General features: G+C 44.5%; 1 protein-coding gene across 1 annotated transcript in view; it reads right to left on the bottom strand.

Moving 5' to 3' along the window:
• The window catches only part of FGFR2 (fibroblast growth factor receptor 2), a 139,463-nt gene extending 119,350 nt beyond the window's left edge, over positions 1–20,113 (bottom strand). Inside the window, exon 1 of the mRNA XM_088670498.1 lies at positions 19,994–20,113. The gene's annotated coding sequence lies outside the window, so the exon portion shown is untranslated. The remainder of the gene's footprint in view (positions 1–19,993) is intronic.
• Between the last annotated feature and the right edge of the window lie 2,264 nt (positions 20,114–22,377).

Genomic DNA, 22,377 nt, shown 5'->3' with positions numbered 1-22,377 from the left:
ACAACAGCTGGATGGTCACAACTACCATCAGTCCCAGCCAGCATAGCTAATAGCCAGGAATGATGGGAGTTGTAGTCCAGGAAAATCTGGAGGTTCCCCATGCCTGCATTAGAGGCCAAATCACCCAACAGTGTGATTATTGTGAGCCAAATTTCCTCCACCACCCAAATGGAAGATTGCTAATGGTGGATATCATCCCATTGTGATTGGATGTGTACCACTGCAATGGCTCTACCGCAGGATCAGCCATGATATACTGTGATATATCATAGTATATCATAGTAGAGTCCTCATATTGCTCATAAGCAGGGCTTTTTCAGTCGGAACTCACCAGAACTCAGTTCTGGCAACTCTCAGGTGGGCACCATTGCCATCATAAGAGAACAAGGGTGTTCCGGCACTTCTTTTTCTAAAAAAATAGCACTGCTCATAAGCAACCTACAATCCATTTTGAAAAATCACAACACTGCCCCATCACAACCTGAGTGATCAAGCGTATATTGTTGTTTTCTGTGCTTAGTTTTTTTGTTCTGCATATATATTTTGAAAGGGAAAAAAGAAACCTGGCAGATTTCACAAGGTTTTATGGAGTATGCACAAGCTGTCCATCTTGGTACGCCAAGGCATCATGTGATACTACAATAGAATGGTCTGTTGATTTCATTGTGGGAAAGAATAAATTCTTCTCCTAAATTTTACAGAATATATATATACAGATGTTTGAAACTGTGGATGAAATAATAAACCCAAGGAATTTCCAACAGTAACCTATAGAATACCAGCTCTTTAAATAGGACATTGTATAACTCAATTCTTCTTATCTGTCCTTTTATTTTTAAGACATAGTAGAAATTTAAGTGGCCCTGGATCCAAAGAATCACACACCTACCTGTAGTTCAACATGCCTATAGGAACTTTAGACTTGTATTTCTTATGCCACAACCCCTCAGGCCACTTACCACTTCTCTTTTGGAATGGATAATGAAGTGCAGGTGGGTTCCCACAAGGCAAGACACAGTGATAACAGCAAGAACCTATATTGAAGTATAAGCAAAACAACTGCTTATATACATTTCTGAAGGCCTGGGCCACTCCCACTGCCAATGTGATTGGCTGTCTAAACTTCCAACCTGTGAATCATGACTCAGAGTTTAAGGGCCAATGGCAGAGGCCCAAATCCTGAAATATTCTATGATTGGATATCATATTGAATCAGAACACAAGAGCTCAGAATTCTTAGTCCAGACTCAAGCTCAGGCAAACACACACCACTGAATACATAACAGATAACATCTTCCCAAAGTACCTTGCAACATGACATGGAGATCTGCCACTCAAAGAAACGAAAGGGGAAAGTCCCAGGGATTCTGGGCATAGACTGCATACACGCCATGCAATTAAAGCACATTATTTTCCCCCACTCCAAAAGAATCCTGGAAAATGTAGTTTGTTAAGAGTGCTGAGGATTGTAATTCTGGGGAAGGTAAACTACATTTCTCAAGATTCATTGGGGAAACATTGTGTTTTCAATGCACAACAAGCTGTGTGTGGTGCATACGAAGCCATAGTCTCTAATAAACATATGGCTGTTGTGTGCTGTAAATTCTACGCTCAGATCATTTACCTCACAGACCCTCCAAGTGTCCCTCACAGACCCTCCAAGTTTCCAGGGACAGTCCCGGATTTACAGAAGCCATCCCAGTTTCTGATTTAATCCCGGAATGTCCACTTTTCCTTAGGACGTCCCTATCTTCATCAGAGAAATGTTGGAGGGTAAGGAACAGAACGTCCCTATTTTAACTGGAGAATATGACTTCATTGTTAAGTTGTAATGCATGATTAAGGTTGGGATAGAGGGCAATTTCAAGCAATGCACTAGTTTTCAAAATATTTTGCTCTGAAAAGCAATAAAGAGGGAAGCTCTTGGACCGTAAGTAAATATCAAATCTACTAGAAAAACTATGACTGCATTTCTAAATAGCTTGCCATTTCTAAATACCATGCAGCATTCACAATAAACTTAAAACCATTTCTCACTAATAAAAATGCCACCAGGATCCAAAATAGTTGCTATGCCTTTTAAATAAAAAGTTTAAAGAATGTAATTTAAAATATAGGAATGCACCAAAAAATGATAAACATCAAGCTGGTACACACACTATATCATTATTCACCAATCTAGCTCTTCAGAGAAAAGAAGAATATGCAGGTTCACACTAACCATTTATGCAATTTTAAAAGCTACAGCACAGAAAAGGACAATTTCTCGCTTGTGAGTTATATTCCCTAAAGCCTTACATTCAGCAATCTGTTTTCCCACCTACTCAGCATGTAGAAACAAGCTGCCAATTACATTATGGAAAACAGAGAAGCTGACACATCTTGAACAGAAATGGTTGCATTCTCCAAGAGAGTAGGGAGGAAAACAGAGAAGCTGACACATCTTGAACAGAAATGGTTGCATTCTCCAAGAGAGTAGGGATGACAAATTCCTTAAAAGGGACAGTATAATTGAAAAATGAAAGATAGAAGAGGAATGTCAAGAGACAAGCAGAATGGTTAAGGCTCAAGTCAGAGAGTCAGCCAAACAGAAGACTACACCCTTTCTCTTTTTATACCTGGAATCTAAAGAAGCAAAATAAACTGCAAGAATAACGTAACAATAAGCAATCCATGTGGACTTCTCAGATGTGTTTATGGAATATGGACAACTGTGACTCCCAGCTGTGAAAATGGACAGAGTTATCCAGTGAAGGTCAGAACTAAATTATTTCAGCAAGGGCGAGAGGAAGTAGTTTGCAGCTGGCTGTGTGATCCGTATTTTGTGAACGAACCTAAAGCTTTCTATTCTCACCCTGTCCTTCAGAAGTCTAAACCTGATGAAGTTGGGAGAAGGTAATGGGGTGCAAGCAATGCAAAAGTGTCACGAAACCTTTGCCCAAACAAAAGTGTCATTAATACTAAGCAATATCTGGGTAATCAGCTAAAGGTTAATTGTTTGATAAGTATTTCATATGATGCTGCAATGCCTCCCCAGCACCCCCGAACAGAGCACAAATCTAGACAAGAGTGGGTATTAGGTTCAGACTGCACAAGTTACTGGCCGCATTTACAAAAAACTTGGCTTATTCTCTTATTTGTTTTAACTGTTCTTTTTCTCTCCTAAGCATCTCCATCTCTTTTCATGTTCACTTGTCACAAAATAAGGATCATATCACCCCATTAATGTCAAGGTTAAAGTGGAAGTTTGGAAATGATGGAAATAATATGATAAATCAGTTTGCATTGCCAGACTTTACAGAACTCAGCCAGTAATTTTTATGTAGGGCATTCAGAAGCTAGAAGGAGTGAGCAATCTTTTGCTCCCAAGGGCCATTTTCCCCTTTGGGTAGCCTGCCAGGGACCACAAGCCACTGGTGGACAAGGCCAGAGACAAAAATCAGTGGGTGGGCCAGTGGATATAAATTTGATCATTGTACAGTAGGCAAATTTCTCCACACACTCACACACTCTTCTGTAGCTTCCATCCAGGCAAACAAGAGTCATTATTAGAAACTGGTGGAAGCCCCGAGAGACCATTGAAATAGTCCCGCTGCCATCATAACAGATTCACCCCGGTGAAGCACCTCAGATACACTGGTGGAACGCATTCATAAATGAGCCATTTCACTGGCAAAGCTATACAGTCAGACAAGCTAAATGGGCTTGAGTTGTGGGCAGGATGTAGGTGGCACATTCATGCCAGATCCTATACCACTTCAGTTGACAGTCACATCCCCATAGACAGCATAGCTTTACATCAGCCACAGGCCCAATACCCAGAATTTCGTTCCCAAAATTTGACACCTCTACATTGCCCATATTACCATGATGGAGAATGGTACAGCTCCCAAACACAGCCCAGCTGTGAGGAGTGGGACAGCATTCATTCATAGTTCAGGTTCCTTTCAAAGGTGGTCTCAGGAGGCTTGAGCATGAGTGGAAGGTTCACAGTATTAACACTCCCAACAGATTCTTCTTCCCTGTTAAGAGTTCAAGATTTCTCTGTGCCTTAAAGGTGCTCCTAGCTTAGTTCTGATTTTGTCTTACAGCTGAAGCTTCTTACCTATTCTCTTTTGTTCTCATTTTATAAAGACCAAATTACAGCACATTCCTTATAGGGAAGGGGAGAGAAAGGATTAAGCCCTCTTCTCCCATTCTCCCTCCAAGGAATCCAGGTAGGGAGTAATCTCTGTAGCAAGGGAAACAGTCGGAGCCACAGTGGTTATCTCTGGCAGTTCTACTGGTGCAACCACTTGGGCACAACCCACTAATCGGGGCTGGAAGGGCCTGTTCAGATGTAATCCAGACTAACCTCCAAAACACATGATGATATGAACCTCACACAGGGAGACCATAATTCAGATGTGCAGCATGGTGCAACCATGCCCAGGGGTAGCCAAAATGGTGCTCTTCAGATCTTGTTGGACTTCAACTCCATCAGCCCTAGTCAGTATGGTCAATAGTCAAGAATGGTGGGAGTAGGAGTCCAGCAATATCTGCCTAGATCAGGCAAACTTCGGCCCTCCAGGAGTTTTGGACTACAATTCCCATCTTCCCTGACCATTGGTCCTGTTAGCTAGGGATTATGGGAGTTGTAGGCCAAAACATCTGGAGGGCCACAGTTTGGGGATGCCTGGCCTAGATCCTTAACTGATACCTTACCTGAGGACTCCTGACACAAATAGCCAAGAGTAACAACCATGCCAACAAGTAAGGGTGCCAGGGAAGAGAAATCCAGGCAGGTAAGTAAAGAAAGAAAGATGGAATCCGCTCTGTAATGTATAACGGTGGCAGCTGCTTCCTATGCTATTCAATAATGGCTTTGAAATATACCCAAGGCTACTTGCAACATCCTTAAAACATTAAAAACCAATCAATAACACAATAATGCAATTCAAAATGATGGCGGATAATTTCCCCAAAGCTAGCAAGCTAAGAAGAATTAAAACACAGAACAACCTGCTAGGTCAAATTTTGACCAGAAGTTGAAAGTCTTCACTTGCTGATGGAAGTGGGGGGACGGACCCTAGGACATCCCTAACATGGGAAATCCCACAGTTTTAGTGTTGTCACCATAAAGGTCATTTTAGGCAGCTGAGATTACTTTCCAAATAAAAGGTATAGAGATAAAAAATTGAGCCCCTAACTCGAATCTTGAATAATCTAGACGATGACCATCACATAGTGGTGAATCTTACAAGTGGGATCATCTTTAAGATGGTCCTGGTTGTGGGCACTCCCCCAAACCGGTTCCTCCCCACCCTGGCATGGCCGGAGTAACGTCTTCATGCCAGAGTGGCACCATGATCACCCCAGGCCTATTGGCCAATCATTTTGAGCGGGGTGGTCATGGGGGGTTTAAAAGCAGCAGCGAGGCGTGTGCCAAGCACCTGCCTTGTGCTGCCAAACACCCTCCCACCTGCCCTTTATTTTAGCTGTCCTCTGGCCTTGCTTTGGACTTTGATTGGTCGCCTGTCTTGGGACAGGGGACAGGTAGGAATTTTTTCCATTAGGCAGATTGGCACTGGCCACTTGTTTTTCGACTACCTCTTAGCAATCATCACAACTTTGTAAGGTTTGGTGGTTAGGCATTGGCTCATTGATTTTTGGGGGAGGGGAGGTCAGCCATCGCCTGCCCCTCCATTGACCAAGGGTATTCCGCTAAAGGAATCCATGGCTAGGGCCATGTCAGGCCTCTGGGGACACTGAGGAGAGATGCAGGCAGAGACGTCTTTCCCTTTGGGCTTACTGGTGCGGTGCACCAGGGCGCCGGCCTCTCGGGGGCGCTCCACGAGTCCCACCAGCTGTGCCCTGCCAACTATATGGCTGGCGGCAGTGGCAGAGAAGCGCCGGTGGGCACTCCAATTGGCAGCCCCGACGGGAGGATCACGCGGCTGCACCAATTGGCACCCCCGACGGGCGAGCGGATGGTCAATCGGAAGCCCCGTCAGGGCTCCTTCCCTCCCTGAGATCTGTCCTTGCTCTCAGCAGCGGGGGGAGAGGAACGACCGGTGAGAAAGGGCTGCTTTCTCCCTGGTTGTTCCTCTCCCCTGCTGCTGACGGAGGCACAGATCCTTCCCTCCCTCACCAGGATGTCCCTGAAGACTGGGTTGGGGGGCTCCATTGTGGGGCTGGGGCCGGCGGCTGAGGCACCCACGGCCAGTAAGAGCATCCCTGGAGCAGCCGTCGGGGCCGAGGGAGACGGAGCAGGCAAGAAAGGCTCGCTCACATGGTGGGCCTGAGAGGGAGGCAGGAAGGAGGAGCCGGGCGGGATTCCCCCTCAGGCATGGCTAGGCCTAGGCGGGCGCCTTCGTCACGGAGAGGAAGGCTGGGGAGGCACCGGCGCTGCACCAGGATAGGGAGCAGCCGGGCAGGAGTTTGCCAGGGCAGGAAGGCCCCCTTCACCGCAATGAGGATGGCCTCCTAAGCCGGGCCTCGCCCCCACCGGCGCCACAGCAGCCCCTTTTCCCTTCAAGGGCTAGAGGCTCCGGTGCCCCTTACTGACTTCCTGCAAAGGGGGCAGGAGTCTGATATAGTCTATGCCGATGCCTAAGCCAATACCGCTCACATTGCTGTAATTAATAAAGTTGTGGCCTAAATTTTTGCCCAATAACCTTAAACCAAAAGGCTGTGTCTGTGTGAATTTATTTTAAGGAGGAGCTGTTTTGGGGGCCTTGCTATGCAACAAAATCTGTTTATTGATTCAAACATTGCCTGGCCTCTTTCATAAGCTAAAGTGGATGAACTATGTGATAAAGTTCAGTGAAGAGAAAGACTCTCCAGCTCAGATAAAAAAGGGTGCAGGTGAAATCCTTTTTATCATGTATTGGGATTATTATTATTATAAGCATTTTAAACCAGAAAGATGTAAATGATGACATTTGATTGAATCCAACAACTTCCTCTCCCTCACCTCCTTACAGGAACACCCCTCTGTTGAATCTGATCCAGGTGGTTGGAGGAAACCCCAGAACAGATGAGGAAGCAGTTTCAAAAGCCAAATGGAGAGAGGAGAGGGAGGGAAAGCTCCCTTGGACAAGCAGAAATCAATCCATGGACCTTTCACAAATCATTCCTATGGCGATTATCTCCATGATCACGTGGCAGGAAGATTCCTTTACAATCAAGCTTCTAGTCACATTGCTGTGGACATTCCTATCCCCTCCCATAACTTCACATTGCTTTTTAATTATTTGATACAAAAATGTTCTTAAAATTTCAATGATCCCCAGAAATTACACTACTTTAGTAATCTCAGCATTCCCCAAACATTCCATTTTCTTTTTCTTTTGTTTCTATGTAGGCCTATTATGATATTGAATGATAGCAAGTTTGGGTCACTGCAGTAGGATTGTATTTTTTTAAAAAAACCAACAACCCAGAAATAAATTTCTTTTTTAAAAAACAAAAAACTACACACTCCAGAGGATGTGGGAGAGGTTTCTGTGGTGAACCTGTGGTTGATCTGTTTATTTGTTTGCTCTAAATTATTGGTTCTCACCCTGTGATCTGCAGACCGCAGGTGGTTTGCCAAAAAACTTCCTGATGCCGTTGACTCTCCCTCCCTCACTTCCAGTGGATGAATGGCATGTTTAAAAGCCTTTGAACACTTTCCCGGGATCTTTCTCTCCTGTCCATTTGATAGCTTGAGCTTCCAATGCTATGGTGTGAAAATGCAATGAAGCAAAACTCTACTGGGCAGCCGTGCCAGAAATTCAAGGCTCCATTTTTCATGGGGCTACAAGTTTCCCCCATCCCATTTTGTGGACCATCTGAATTGTTTGTCACAAACATGACCACTCCAAACCTCCTAGCAACACACACACTTTCAACAATAGTTTCAGATGACTCATTCACCAAGTATGCCAGCCTTTCCCACACTGATACACTTGTGGTCAGCATACCCAATGGTCAGGGCTGATGGGAATTGCATCACAACAACGTCCACAAGACACTAGGATGGGGAAGGCTACAAGGAAGAGTGGCAATAGGTGAATTAGTCATCAGTAGTCTAATGATCCTGGGTTCAGATGACATACTACTAAGCCAAATATTTGCTTAGCTCCCATTCCATGCAGTGTTAAAAGGACAAGGGAGGAGCAATAGTGCTGCAATATCCTTTTTAGGAGCTAACATGGTCGCATGGTTCCAGTAAGCTCGAGTCACCAACATCCCTAGAGCGGGGGGGCGGGCTGCATTTAAAATCTTGAGAGCAGGCTGGGGTGCCAGTCTCAAAAATGAGTTTCATGGGGGTGGGATTACATGGGGGCGTGGCATAACACAACATTAGAGAGATAGCCACCCCCTCCAAGCATCCTTCTGCTTACCACGGGACTTATGCGGAGTCTCCTGGATCAGGCCAATGGCTCATCCAGTGGGCATTCAGATGACTATGGAAAACCTACAAGCAGGACCTGAGCACAAGAGCCCTCTGCCCTTCTGCGGTTCCCACCAACTGGCATTCAGAAGCATTACTGCCTCTGAACATTAGTATTATTAATTGCTATTGTCACTCCTGACTCTTCCATCATTCAGCATCATTGGATGTCTATAAGTTCCAGTGTTATGTGTGTGAGAGAGGAAAAACTTTTCTCTATCTACTTTCTCTATGCCATGCGTAACCTTCGATCATGCTGTTCCATACTCACCTTTTCTGTAAACTTAAAGGTCCTAAAGGGCGCAACCTTTCTTCGTGGGGAGTTGCTCTGTCTCCTTGATCATTTCAGTGGCTTTTTTCTGAGCCATTCCAACTCTACAATATCATTTTTTGAAGTGAAGTGGCCAGAAGTGTACATTGTATTCCATATGTGGATGCACAATAGATTTGTATAATGGTGGTATGATACCAGCACTTTTCTTTTCAATTCCTTTTCTAATGATTCGTAACATGGAATTTGCTTTTTACACAGCTGCCACACACTGGGTTGACAACTTCATCAAGCTATCCACTACAACCCTGTGGTCTCGTTCCTGGTTAGTCACCACCAGTTCAAACCCTTTAGTATATATGTGAAATTCAGATATATATTTTTTAAAAAATTGCCATGACATGCTTCAGTTGACATTTGTTTATATTGAATTGCATTTGCCATTTCACCATCCATTCACTCAGTTTGGAGAGGTCCTTTTGGAGCGCTTTCCGATCCCTTTTTGGACAAATCCTGTATGTTGATTTCCCCGCCCTGCAAATCGTAGAGTTACGCTGTAAGCATAACTGAGCCATCAAAGCCTTCCCCCTATGCAGACAGCTATAGATGGAGGAGTTCAGCATGAGCGTACAAAGGGGAAAAAGACTGAGAAGATAATCTTTAGTGCACACTTCACACTTACCAAAAAGTCTGACAGTGCAATCTTACGTGTGTTTAGTCTGAAATACATTCCACAACGTTTTGTGGGGCTTTGCTCTCTTGTAAGGGTGCTTAAGATTGCAGCCGGAGAATGCTTGCTTTCAATTGTTCCATTAACATGAACGAAAGCAGCCCCTTGTCTCAAAACTTCTGTAATTGCATTTTGGATACTTATCCAATGATCATATCTGTTGGCACTCAGACCAAACAGAGAGGCAACCGTGGCCTCTGGGAGAAATTCCTGTATTCTGCTATCACATGCACCTTTGCAGTGACACACCCTGCCTGCGTTTGCTGGAGAGAACATAGATAACCTCCTCTAAGGCTTCAAAGGGATTGCCAAACCAGACTGAAACAAACGTGCGGCAAGTGTGCGGGGGAGGATCTTATGGTGGTGGTTTAGCTAGCAATTAGATTAGCATCCTTGCCTTGGGGGGAGCCCAAGGCTGCACGAGTTAGGAATGCGCAATTAAACATTTTGAAGAAGTGTGATATTTGACTCCATCTCAATCACTGAGGCAAGGGACCGCTTGGGTGGTAAATGATACCACCTTTCCCAATATCAGGCCACAGATAGCTACAAGGACAAAAAATTCTTCTGGACTGCTAGTATAGCAAAGCACTTATCTACACAGATCCGCCGAAAAGAGTTTGTATATGCAATGGATGCACAGTACAGTAGTGTGCCCATTTATCAAATATGTCCTATTCCACAACCTGGCTCCCTTCACATTTTATGGACTACAACCCTCAATGATCCCAGCCCATTGATGGTGAAGGATGATGGGAGCTGTAGTCCAAATGGACTACTTCCTAGCACCTGAAGTTGGTGTGTTTTAAGGGAAGGATTTATTTTTATTTTTAAAATTTCTGAAAATCAGGAGCACTTACAGGAAACCTCAGACAATGGGGTTGCAGAGGGGAAATCACTGGGTTACTTACAAAACCAACAAAAGAATATTCACAAACACCCCTCGGCTACCTCAAAGGTAAGGTAAGTGCAACAAAAAAAACCTGTGCCCCCCCTTGAACAGTATTTTCTCTGATCTTTTTCTTTGAATTTCTCTGATAATTTTTAAAATGCAATTTCTTTTATTATTTGAGAAAAGTATGGAGAATGGTCAGGGAAATGCGGGGGGGGGAATTCCATCTGGCTGTACTGGGAGAAAATGGTTTCAACTCCAAACTACCTGCCTTTTGTCTCATGGGAGAAAACATATAGGTACCATATGGCTACCTGTAGTCACATCCACCCCACATTTAAACCACATGGTTCCCCCCCCCCAGTCCTGGGAATGGTAGTTTACCCACACACAGCTACAATTCCTAATACCCTTAACAAATGAGAACTCCCATGATTCTTTAGGAGAATCTCTATACTGTACTTTAAATGTGCTTCAAATGTTTGGTAGGTGTTGTGTGTTTCTTCGCTTCCCCACCTCCATCACAAATAGCAGCTTTGGCAGGTGGTGTTCCAGTTAGAATAGATCATGGAAGCAGCATGGGGAAATGGGTCAAAAACTATCCCCTCATCATAGTGGCTACTCTTTTGAGTTTTAAAAAAGCTCAGAGCCGATCCTGATGACAGATCTCACATGCCTCCCCCAGTTGTGCCATCTGAGGCATGTAACACATTTCAATACTGTAAAATAATATGTAGACACCTTAGATTAGAAGATCGGTGTATGGGGTTGAGCAAGTGTTTTAACATCAAAAAGGAATTACACCATGCAACATTTTATCACGATTTCTCAATCTTCATGGGATGTTACATCGTAATGCCTTTGCATTATCCCTCCCCTGAAAATGGGTGGTGAGACTGTCTCTGGAGTTTGTGCTAGAAATGCAGAAGGTTGTCTGAATGTGCAAAACTGACACGTTTTAAGTGGTTGCATTTTGCATTTTTCTCATAACTTTGAAAATAGGGGGGGGAGGTAGGATTTAGGAAAGATTTTATGGCCCGGTGGCATCTCAGCTATGAATAGTCATATACTATGGAGGTTTTAGGATCGAGCTGGTGTTCTTACGTGTAACCCAGAGTTGTGATATGAACATGTGGACCAAATTCCATTCCATCATGTTAATGGCATTTCAGGTCACAAAGCAAAGAAGTGGACAAAAAGCTAACTTATCAATGGAATGCTGGATAAGAGTTTAACCTATTGTTTTGCTCTATTCAGCCAAACTAAACAAGGAAGGCTCTGATCCTGGGGGGGTGGGGGGGAATCAACAAAACCCATTGTAGTGTGTGTTACTAGAAGAGAATGTGGAGAGAATGTGATTTCTCACTATTCAGTATCACTCTGAAGCTAGTTCAAGTTTGCAACTGGAAGTAGAGAACAGGGAAGCATTCGAACCGATTGCATATCGTCTGTTTATTTGAAATATTTGACTTGGAAAATCAGCTCTAGGTGGTATTAACAGCTAACATTCTCGCCAGTCAAAAATGACTTGCTATAATTTTTCCAGAGGGAGGGAAACGGCACATTCCCAAATTCGCAACATCTGCATGAGCACATTGGTCTCTGCAATAGCGCTGTTCCTTGCTGCATGTCACACAAGCGTATCCAGGTCGGTAGGCTCCCGTCTAAGCCTCAAAACAGGAGAGAAGTGAAGAGAGAACATGGCACTAGCATTCAGATCTATTTTTTGATGGTATATCAAACTCCGTGTGGAAAAATCAGAGTCCCTAGAAGCTAGTAGGTCTTATTGCCCTTGCACAGTGGGACCGCCACTTTCTCTCCATGCTGCCCCGGGTAGCCAGCAGCCAGCTGCATGGAAGGGAAGCCCAAGGAGGAGCTACACGTTAAGTGTAGCTCATTCAGTCATTTATTATTTGCATTGATTTCGTTCCAGGATTCCTGCCCCGCAGGTGAAGCAGCAATCACTGGCTGAGCAGCTAACACCCCTCCTAAAGTGGGGACAAAGATACACTGAAGCTCAATCATGGTTAAATTATGCACAAACAATAAGGCCAGATAATTGGCTGCATGGCAGGGACCGTAGCAGGAAAATAACTCCTGCTCTGAAACCATGTTAACTACTCCCCACTATTTCTATATGATTTTTAAAAATTATTTATATTTCACCTTTCTTCCATCATAGGACTCAAGGGATTTTGCTTGGGGGGGGGTGTCACCTGGTAGTCAGTCCTCCAGGCATTGTCCAGACGCAGACCTGCTTTGCTTCAACAAGGTGTCTGCATCACAAATCTTGCCAGAAACTGCCTGAACAGCCTATGGACATGGCACAGATACCACAGGCCAGATAGTATTGGAGCAGATCCAACAAGGCAGACATGCGGTACGTTAGCAGAATCTGAAGGGTTGTGATTTGAGTCTTAATGAAAACTTAGAGGGGACCATATAAAGCAGGCTGCAGAATTTAAATGTGTACCATCACAATATAATTCAATGTGGTCCAGCTAATGCTAATGCTAATACTGTACTAATAATCATTTATGTTACTGTAGTTCTGCAAGAACACCCATGCACAGACCAAATGTTCCAGCATGTTCACAGTGATCACTTGAAATTCTGCCCCGCTTGTATGAATGCTACCAATTTCAATTTCAAGGGTTAGAAACCCAATTTGCAGTTCCTAAGTACAGCTAGGCACACTTTTGCCTCAAAGACTTTGATGGAGCTTAAACCAAACTGAGTACATGATCAGACCAGGAGTTGAAAATCCCTTCAGCTTCCTCTCCCCAGCCTCACCTGAGGTCCCTGAGCAAACTCGAGTGCTCTTATTTCACAAACAAACAACGGTCATTGATAATACTAAGATACAGAAATCAGATCCACTAAACCATTTTTAAACAGTAGAATCTCAAACCAGAGACTAATAAAACCCACATCTTCCTTGTCTTTGGAGTAAAGCCAGTTCTCCAATAGAATTAAGTGACTTAATCTATCCCATGCATGCCATGGGTAAAATAAATAACCCCTTTGAGATTCCTCTCAGCAGGAAAGCCAGAAGGGTCCACTCATCAGCACATTTCCAAAACAACTTTACTGATCCTCACTCTAATAAAGGCTAATCCAATATTTCCAAGAAACTGGCAGAGCCACTCCACTTATTCCTCACTTGCTAAAATATCCAACTATATAAAACAGAGGTGAACATTTGGCAGTTCAGCTATGGTTGTGGAGCTTTCTGCTGCTGCAGCAGGAGGCTTCTAACAGTAGATGGCCAATGACAGGCAAAGCCAACTGATTCTACCGGTAGTTTTGTCCCCATCTTCCTCCCTGCAGGTTCTACAAGGGCAACACTGATACTTAGGAGGAGGGGGGAGGGGGGGAGGAAGCCAGTGCTACCACCTCAACTGGCTGTTAGAAGCCAAGCAGGTCTTCTTCTTTGGCAATCACTCGTAGCTGAGTAAGATTATCTTCTATAAACACAGTTTTAACAATAAGTCCGTAAGTGACTGTGGAGGCCAATTCTGGATCCACACGTCCTTCCACAGTGGGAACACTGGTTTCCGGGCAGGCGTTAGAGTCTGGTGGGGCAGAACCTCATTTGCCTGCATGGACCAGCATCTACTGCTTCTCCCATGAACCTCCCTTGCCACCAGCAAAGAAAGAACCCCACAGCATCCAACAGCCTCAAATCTGCCCCCTGCCCCGGAAACTTACATTATTTTTGTGATTGTAAGGTTTTTTAAAAACAACAACAACAACAACAACAACTGTTTTTAATGTTGTGTTTTAATGTTGAAACTCGCCCAGGGACCTTAGGGTGAAGGGTGGGTAAATCGTTGTCAACCAGAACACTGTTTTTGGATAGTTCCATAGGCACCTCCTACTTTCTTTGGCTCTCCTTCAAACAAATCATAAGCCAAAATTTTAGTGTCCATGCCTATAAAACTTTACAGATTAATAGATATAATGTACTTGGTACAGTCATACCTCGGTTTAAGTACGCCTCAGTTTGAGTATTTTCAGTTTAAGTACTTCGCGGACCCATCTGGAACAGATTAATCCTCTTTCCATTACTTTCAATGGGAAAGTTGGCTTCAGGTTAAGTACACTTCAGTTTAAGTACTCCACGGACTGTCTGGAATGAATTAATCCATTTTCCATTACTTTCAATGGGAAAGTTCACTTCAGGTTAAGTACGCTTCAGGTTAAGTACAGACTTCCAGAACCAATTGTGTTTGTAAACCAAGGTACCACTGTAATTCATTTAAATCACATCAGGAATGAAGGAGAGCTAGAGGCATTTAGGGGGGCAATTTCTTTGCTGGTTAATGAAACAAGCAATAAAATGGGGGGAGGGGTGGGACATGGGATTAAGATATGGGATATGGGACTGTTAGAATTTGGAATTTGGAAAAAGGTATATCTCTTTAGGGGAAAATTAAAGGCTAAGGGAAATTAATAGAAATAGTTAAAAGTAAGATATTTTGAAAATTGTACAATTATTATGTTTAATATTGTGAAAGCTGTGGAATTAGATTAGGAATAGACTCGGGAAGGGACGAGGAAGTCAGGGATAAGATTGCAATAAGATTGTGTTGTTGTTGTTTTTGTTTAGTTGCAAGGGCGTACCCACCATGCGGCAAGTTAGGGCAGCTGCCCTACTCTAGAAGCAGGGCTGGTGGGCAGAGGCGGAGCACAGCCCGGCGGAGCGCGAGTTCGCCATTCCCGCCGCACCGCGCCGCACCCTCCCTCCAGCTCCCCGGCGCGCCCTCAGGCAAGGCCAAGCGCGGCGGGGAACCAGGGAGCGCGGCGCGGTGGGCGGCAACGCCGAACTCGCGCTCCGCTGGGCTGGGCTCCGCCTCCGCCCACCAGCCCTGCTGCTAGGGAGGGACACAGCCTGGCGGAGCGCGAGTTCGCCGTTCCCGCCCGCCGCACTGCGCCCTCCCTCCAGCTCCCCGTCGCGCCCTCTGGCAAGGCCAAGCGCGGCGGGGAACCAGAGAGCGCGGCGCGGCGGGCGGGAACGCTGAACTCGCGCTCCGCTGGGCTGGGCTCCGCCTCCGCCTACCAGCCCTGCTGCTAGGGAGGGGCACAGCCCGGCGGAGCGCGAGTTCGCCGTTCCCGCCCACTTTGTGGCCCCTCCCCTTCCGTGCCTTGGCCCCTCCCCTTGCCCCCCCCCCTAGTTTTGATCCTGGGTACGCCCATGTTTAGTTGTATTGTTATTTTTTTCTCTTTGTCTTTTTGTCTTCTTTTTTATTTTTTTGCGCTTTTTTGGTTAAAAAATCTTAATAAACATATTTTTTTAAAAAAAAAATACCAAGGGGGGCTTGTCCTTCCTAGCAGCCCAGCATTGGATTCAGAGGCATCCTAAGCACCATCTCTCTGTAACAGCCTGCTCCAACCAGCCAGCATGGCTGCTGCCCTTCAGTCCCTGCATGGAGTTCTGCCTACTGCCACCTGCTTCTTCCCAACAGTCCTTGCAAGAAAACTCCTCCCCTTCTGCTTCCAGCATCCATCCCCTGTCACCCTGGCAACCTTCGTTTCAAAGGTGGTGACATCTCACCCCCTGTAATTTTGATAGCCTTCTCCTTTCTTTTGTGATACTGAATGTCTCACCTTTTGTCAGGGCAATGACTTTGTCATCACCTGCCTTTGCTCTTTGACAGCACCTCTCTAACCAAGCTCCTGAGGAAGCTGGCTTGACTTAAATTTTTTAGGCCTTGCTAAATCCATTGACCAAACCCCACCATTTACTAATTTCATAAATTATGGGGATACTAGCACACAGAAATGGTAGAGGATCCTTGCCCCCTGCAAACTCCTCACACTGGACAAAAGGAAATAGACGACCTTTCATCTCAGACTTTTGACTGCCCACTCATGGCTCTGGTGGTGGCAGAATTACAATCCACTCGAAAGTACTTTCCTAAGTAATTTGTATCACTTAAAGATTTTGCCATCAGAAAAGCGTCCATTTAATGACTTTCCTTGTTTTAGCCTTATTCTCTACCCCAAATCTTCAAATCTTCTCCCAAGAACCAACAAAGTTCACAATTAGCAGCAACAACAATTCATTGCTTCCTGTCACCGTTAAGAGGTTGCTTGTCTGCAGGGGAAATGTTTACATGGGAGGAATCAGAATGAGCACGAACATCTGGACAGTGGAAAGCTTGCATGTGGATGCTACACACACACACACACACACACACACACACACACACACACACACACTGCCTGCTTACTCCCTATCTATCTATATTTGTAGTAAATAGTATTATTAAGTACTGCAGCATTCATCAAATACTTAAACATATGGACCATTTTCAGTAGGAAAATATGTTCACAATAAAATAAATCCCTCTGCCTTTCAGGGCTGCAAATTCCATTTTAAAGGAGCAATAAAGGCTCAGGGAGTCTCAGAGGAAACAATGCATTACAAGTGTTCGCTAAAGGTTGCCTCAGCCATCTGACCCTTCTGTTCTTGGCTCGGTACGGTGAGCTCTCCAGTCACCAGTGGGCCAAGATCTCTTTTCTGCAAGTGAAATGCTTAGAGAGAAGTTCTCTCCAAGGCATATAGTTCCTGTATATCCACATTGTATATTTAAAGTGCATCCAACACACATTTAAAGGCTGTGACTTCCTCCCAAGGAATCCTGGGTACTGTAGTTTAAGAGGGCTGGAAATTGCAGCCCTGTGAGGAGGAACCTCTAAGCCTCATGATTTCCCTGCCTGCCTTGTTAATCAACATTGTTAATCATCTCAGCCACACTATTTCTTTCAATGTTTTTTCATCCCACCCCTCCATTCCAAAGTGAAGTTTTTCAGGCAGATAACATCAGCAACTTAAAATAAAAGCATACCATATAATTAACATAACCATTAAAAACACAGTAAGATAAACATAGGAAGAGCCTGCTGGATCAGGCCAGTGGCCCATCTACTCTGCCCACAAGCAGAATCTGAGCAGAACAGCATTCTTTCCTCTTGCAGTTTCCAGCAATTGATTCAGAAGCATACAGCCTCCATCTATGGCTCTTAAGGATGAGGATAGCCTTATCAACCATGAATTTGTCCAACCCTCTTTCAAAACCATCCAAGTTGCTGGTCATCCCTGTCTCTTGTGTGAGTGACTTTCATACTATAATTATGCACAGTGTGAAGAAGTACTTTCTTTTATCTCTCCTGAATTTTCCAACATTCAGATTCATTGGATGACCACAAGCTCTAGTGTTACGAGAAAGAGGTGAAAGCACTTTCTCTGGCCACTTTTCCACACCAGTCATCATTTTTATACACTTTTATCGTGTCACTTATTATTCACATTTTCTTGAAATTAAAAGCCCCAAATGTTGTAACTTCTCCTCATAGGAAAGACTGAGTAGCAAATAAACAAAAGGTCTGTATGTCAGAAGGAGAAAACAAAAACTGACACAGAAATCAGACCAAAGGTCTTTAGATCACAATAGAAGACCAATTAGGAAGCGGTTTGGAGCAGGAGAGATATGAGTTCAAATCCTATTCCTTAACATCCATGAAGCTCACATATGGACCAGAAACCAGTGGTAAGATATATTCCTACCAGATGGTCAAGATCTCAGTCAAGAACGTGGTAGCTGTATTTTGAACTACAGTTTCTAACAGTCTTCAAAGGCCGCCCCACAACCAATACATTACAGTACAGTGGAACTTCGGGTTACGTACCATAGTCCTTACGCACACTTTGGGTTATGAGCTCTGCTAACCCAGAAGTAGGTGCTCCTGGTAGCGAACTTTGCCCCGGGATGTGAGCAGAAGTTGTGTGGCGGTGGCAGCGGGAGGCCCCATTAGCGAAAGCGCACCTCAGGTTAAGAACGGTTGCGGGTTAAGAACGGACCTCCAGAATGAATTAAGTTTGTAACCGGAGGTACCACTGTACTCAAAAGCTAGAGGTTACAAGAGCCTTAATTATATTGGTTGTACTTAGATGATTTAGATGATTCAACTATAGTCACATTGGAGTGGCAACAAGTCCCCATGGTATCAGGCAGTACTTTCTTTCTTTAAAAATGTTTAGGGGTACTCTCATTTTGACTCAAGAAAATCACAATTTTATAGTTCAAATCAGGAAAAATAAATACAGTAAATGGACAAAAGTACAAAGAACATGCATTACTCATATTGAAATACTGCCCCTCAATGAGGCCAAACTTTCAGCAGTAAAACACCACACACCCACATTTCACATTGCTTCACACTTTAAACGCTCGCTTCCATCTGAGACTCAGGAAACACCATAACAGGAAATGAGGCCGCCATCAGGGGTAGCAACGGAACTGGGAATTCACCGTGCTAGAGAAGAAACTAAAATGTTTAATTTTTTTAGTTTCTTCTCCCATTAGATGCGTCCCCCCGGCATCCCCCCAGAAAAAAAGCACTGGTATCAGGTAAAGATATCTCCAAGCTCTGCTACAGCAGATGTTGGTGGTTAACCCTGGGATACCATCCCCATGTAATTCATGTGTTTTAACACCTGTTCCATTTTTTGGAAAACCTGAACATAAAGCCTGGATACAGCACTGCAGGTTACAGTCAGTGAGTGTACACTCTATGTACCTGTGCACTTATTTATACGGCAACTGAGCTGTACTAATCAACCAATGGACAGCCTTTCACACAAACACCTGTACATGCAATGAGACAGCTTATACCTGTGTTCGGTGTAGGAAGCGAACGACAAGCCAACTGTAATAAGCTCTGCGAGAAATGATAAGTTGCAAGGCAGGAAATACCGTCTGATAAAAGAAGCATGTTTCATTTTCACCTAACATTCTCATCAGCAAGGAAAGATTTATGTGACCCAAGACTTTAAAAGGTCAAATCAGCTCCATGACTCTTGAGTCTAATTAGATGGCTAGCCTTTGGAGCATGAAAGGTTGGCAACCACTGGCCTAATGTGACCTGAACTGGTTTTGCCTTGCAGAATCTCCCAAATCCCTTGAGATATCCATCCATATTTGCTCACATCACGTTATGAGATACAGAGAAGCAGGTCATAGGGCAGGAATAGGGATTCTGTAGCTGCCCAGCTGTTATTGGGTTCCAACTCTCATCAGCCCCAACCAGCATGGCCAATGGTGAGGGCTGATGGGAGTTGTAGTCCAGCAACATCTCGAAGACCAAATGTTCCCCTTGCCCATCTGGATTTTTTTGCCTGTGCAATGCTGCCTCTTGCTTGCCTGGATAGGGAGAGATGCCTGAATGAGAAGGGATGTTCACCGCTGCTTTAGAAGAATGACATATTCAACAAGAAGCACAAAGCAAGGCATAATGAGAACTAGGTAGGTAGTCTCTGGTTCTCAGTCCAAACCACTGGAAGTCAACCACAAGATCATTTCCTCTGCATCCTGCCCAGCCAGCTCAGTAAGACATCCACATGGTCCCTGCATGACCCACGATTTAGTAAACAAAATCAAATAAGCAGCAGTAGAAGCAATTTTACATCGAGAACAGAGTCAAAATACAAAGGCAGGCAGCAGCGCACTGTGGCCAGCAGCTGTTTCCATCCTGATGCATATATGATTTCCCCGCCTCCAAATGCCGTGAAGAAAATGCACAGAAATGTGCAATCAAGAGGATCTGCCTGGGGGCCTTAGTACACGGCAGCACAGAGCCCATTTAAGTACAGTTTAACAATAAATGTCACTTTACCTGGTCTCTGTTTCTCCATTCAGTGCGCAGAGGCTTGAGGAGCATGAGGCACTACGAGGGCAGACAAAGTGGTGCTTGAATAGGTATGTCGAAGTAGCTCCTGCATGTTGCAGCTTGACAGCTCTCCTCTGTCATGTGGGTGGCATTCTTACAAAGAAGCAGAGACTTTGCAACTCTGAAAAATGATATCACAAGGCCAAGTTAACTCACTGGGTGCCTTAAGAGGCAGAGAGCAAATGAACGTCACAGAACAAGACAGCCTTCTCTTGCTGACAGCAACTGCACAATTGCTACTTATTTTGTGTGTGGGATCCAGGCACCTTCCCTAAAGAAGAGGCTGCTTCAGGTGCAGGCAGGTTGCGTTTTCTTAGCAGTCGACAAACAATACTGAGGAAAGCACAACTCAGCAACACTTTTGTGACTGCTGTGCACTTGTACAAATGTCACTGGCAGCTATTGAAAGCTGCCTGAAGACAGGCATGCCATTATCTACATTCTTTCTGTTTTGTTTTGTTTTGTTTTAAGAAAGTGTTAGATTTTGGGTGTTCCCTTGCTGAATGAAACTTGTGGAGGAAACCGGATCTCGCTCTTTTTAAACCAACAGCAGCAACTCCATTTTCCACCCATGCAGATAAGCTTATTTCACTCATTTTTTTTTCATTTACCTGCCCCTCTCCACTGTAAGAAAATTATGAGGTGGGTATTAAGGGAACAGCAACTCGGATCTCACCCTGCCAGAGTACAGCCTCTCTGACATTAGCAAATGACATTGGCAAAGGACATTTCCAGTAGTGGTTTGCATGGTGGGGCAGAGCTATGGAGTCAGCCTCACAACACTGATATCACCACAACTTACTTGAATGGGGATAAGGCACAAGTCAAGTGCATGGGTGGGGATGCATGGATCAACCAGAGCTGCTTCCAGGCCACCCACACAGCCCAAATCGTGCTCCTCCCCTGCCCTGTCCAGGGGCAGGGGAGGAGCACGGATGCTGGCAGGGATGCTGACAAGTGCAAAGGGGGCTCTCCATCTCTGCCCTACTACACTGGCCACTACATTATTTGCCACCACAATATTTGCCATGGCCAGAGCACGCACGCACGCACACACACACACACGTGTGTATAAAATATAGTTACAGGTAGGTAGCCGTGTTGGTCTGAGTCGAAGCAAAATAAAAACATTCCTTCAGTAGCACCTTAAAGACCAACTAAGTTTATATTTTGGTATGAGCTTTCGTGTGCATGCACACTTCTTCAGATACACTAGAAACAGAAGTGTCAGACCCTATATATATACAGAGGGTGGTGGGGTGGGTGGGAATGGGTGATGGGAGTGGTAAACCTGTAGATGGCTGTTAATGGCTGCTGATGGCTGCAATTAGTCCTGGGGGGGGAAGCAAGGGCTGAGGTGCTAAAGAAAGCTTGATCATGCATAATGAGATAAGAATCCGATGTCTCTATTCATCGCAGGTGCTTCCATCACAGTACAACGCATCATCTGAGATCTACAGCCTCTCCTGGACAATGACAGCTCCCTTTCTCAAGCTCTGGGAGGAAGACCTTTCATTGCCTACAGACAGCCACCCAATCTTAAACAACTCCTCACCCACAATAATACAACCACCAGACTTAACATGGACACTGGTACCAGAGCCTGCAATAAACCCAGATGCCAACTTTGCTGCCACATACACCCGGACAACATCATTACTGGCCCCAACAACATCCAACATACCATCTCAGGACTATTTAATTGCTCATCTTCTAACATTGTGTATGCCATCAAATGCCAACGGTGCCCCTCAGCTCTCTATATTGGACAAACAGGCCAAACCCTACGCCAAAGGAAATGGACATAAATCTGACATCAGGAACCATAAGACTGAAAAACCAGTAGGAGAACACTTCAATCTCCCAGGACATTCTATACAAGATCTCAAAGCAGCTGTTTTATTACAGAGAAATTTCAGGAACAGACTGGAAAGAGAAGTTGCTGAATTGGAAATCATTACCAAGCTTAAAACCATGGAAGCACCTGGGATGAATAGAGACATTGGATTCTTATCTCATTATGCATGATCATGCATGCTTTCTTTAGCACCTCAGCCCTTGCTTTCCCCCCCAGGACTAATTGCAGCCATCAGCAGCCATTAACAGCCATCTACAGGTTTACCACTCCCATCACCCATTCCCACCCACCCCCACCACCCTCTGTATATATATAGGGTCTGACACTTCTGTTTCTAGTGTATCTGAAGAAGTGTGCATGCACACGAAAGCTCATACCAAAATATAAACTTAGTTGGTCTTTAAGGTGCTACTGAAGGAATTTTTTTTATTTTGTATAAAATATATTATGCATAAAATACAACCCTATGCAC

Source organism: Zootoca vivipara, chromosome 5 (genome assembly GCF_965207765.1).
Source record: "Zootoca vivipara chromosome 5, rZooViv2.hap1.1, whole genome shotgun sequence".
Classification (NCBI taxonomy): domain Eukaryota; kingdom Metazoa; phylum Chordata; class Lepidosauria; order Squamata; family Lacertidae; genus Zootoca; species Zootoca vivipara.
This window is presented reverse-complemented; position numbering and strand designations above follow the sequence as displayed.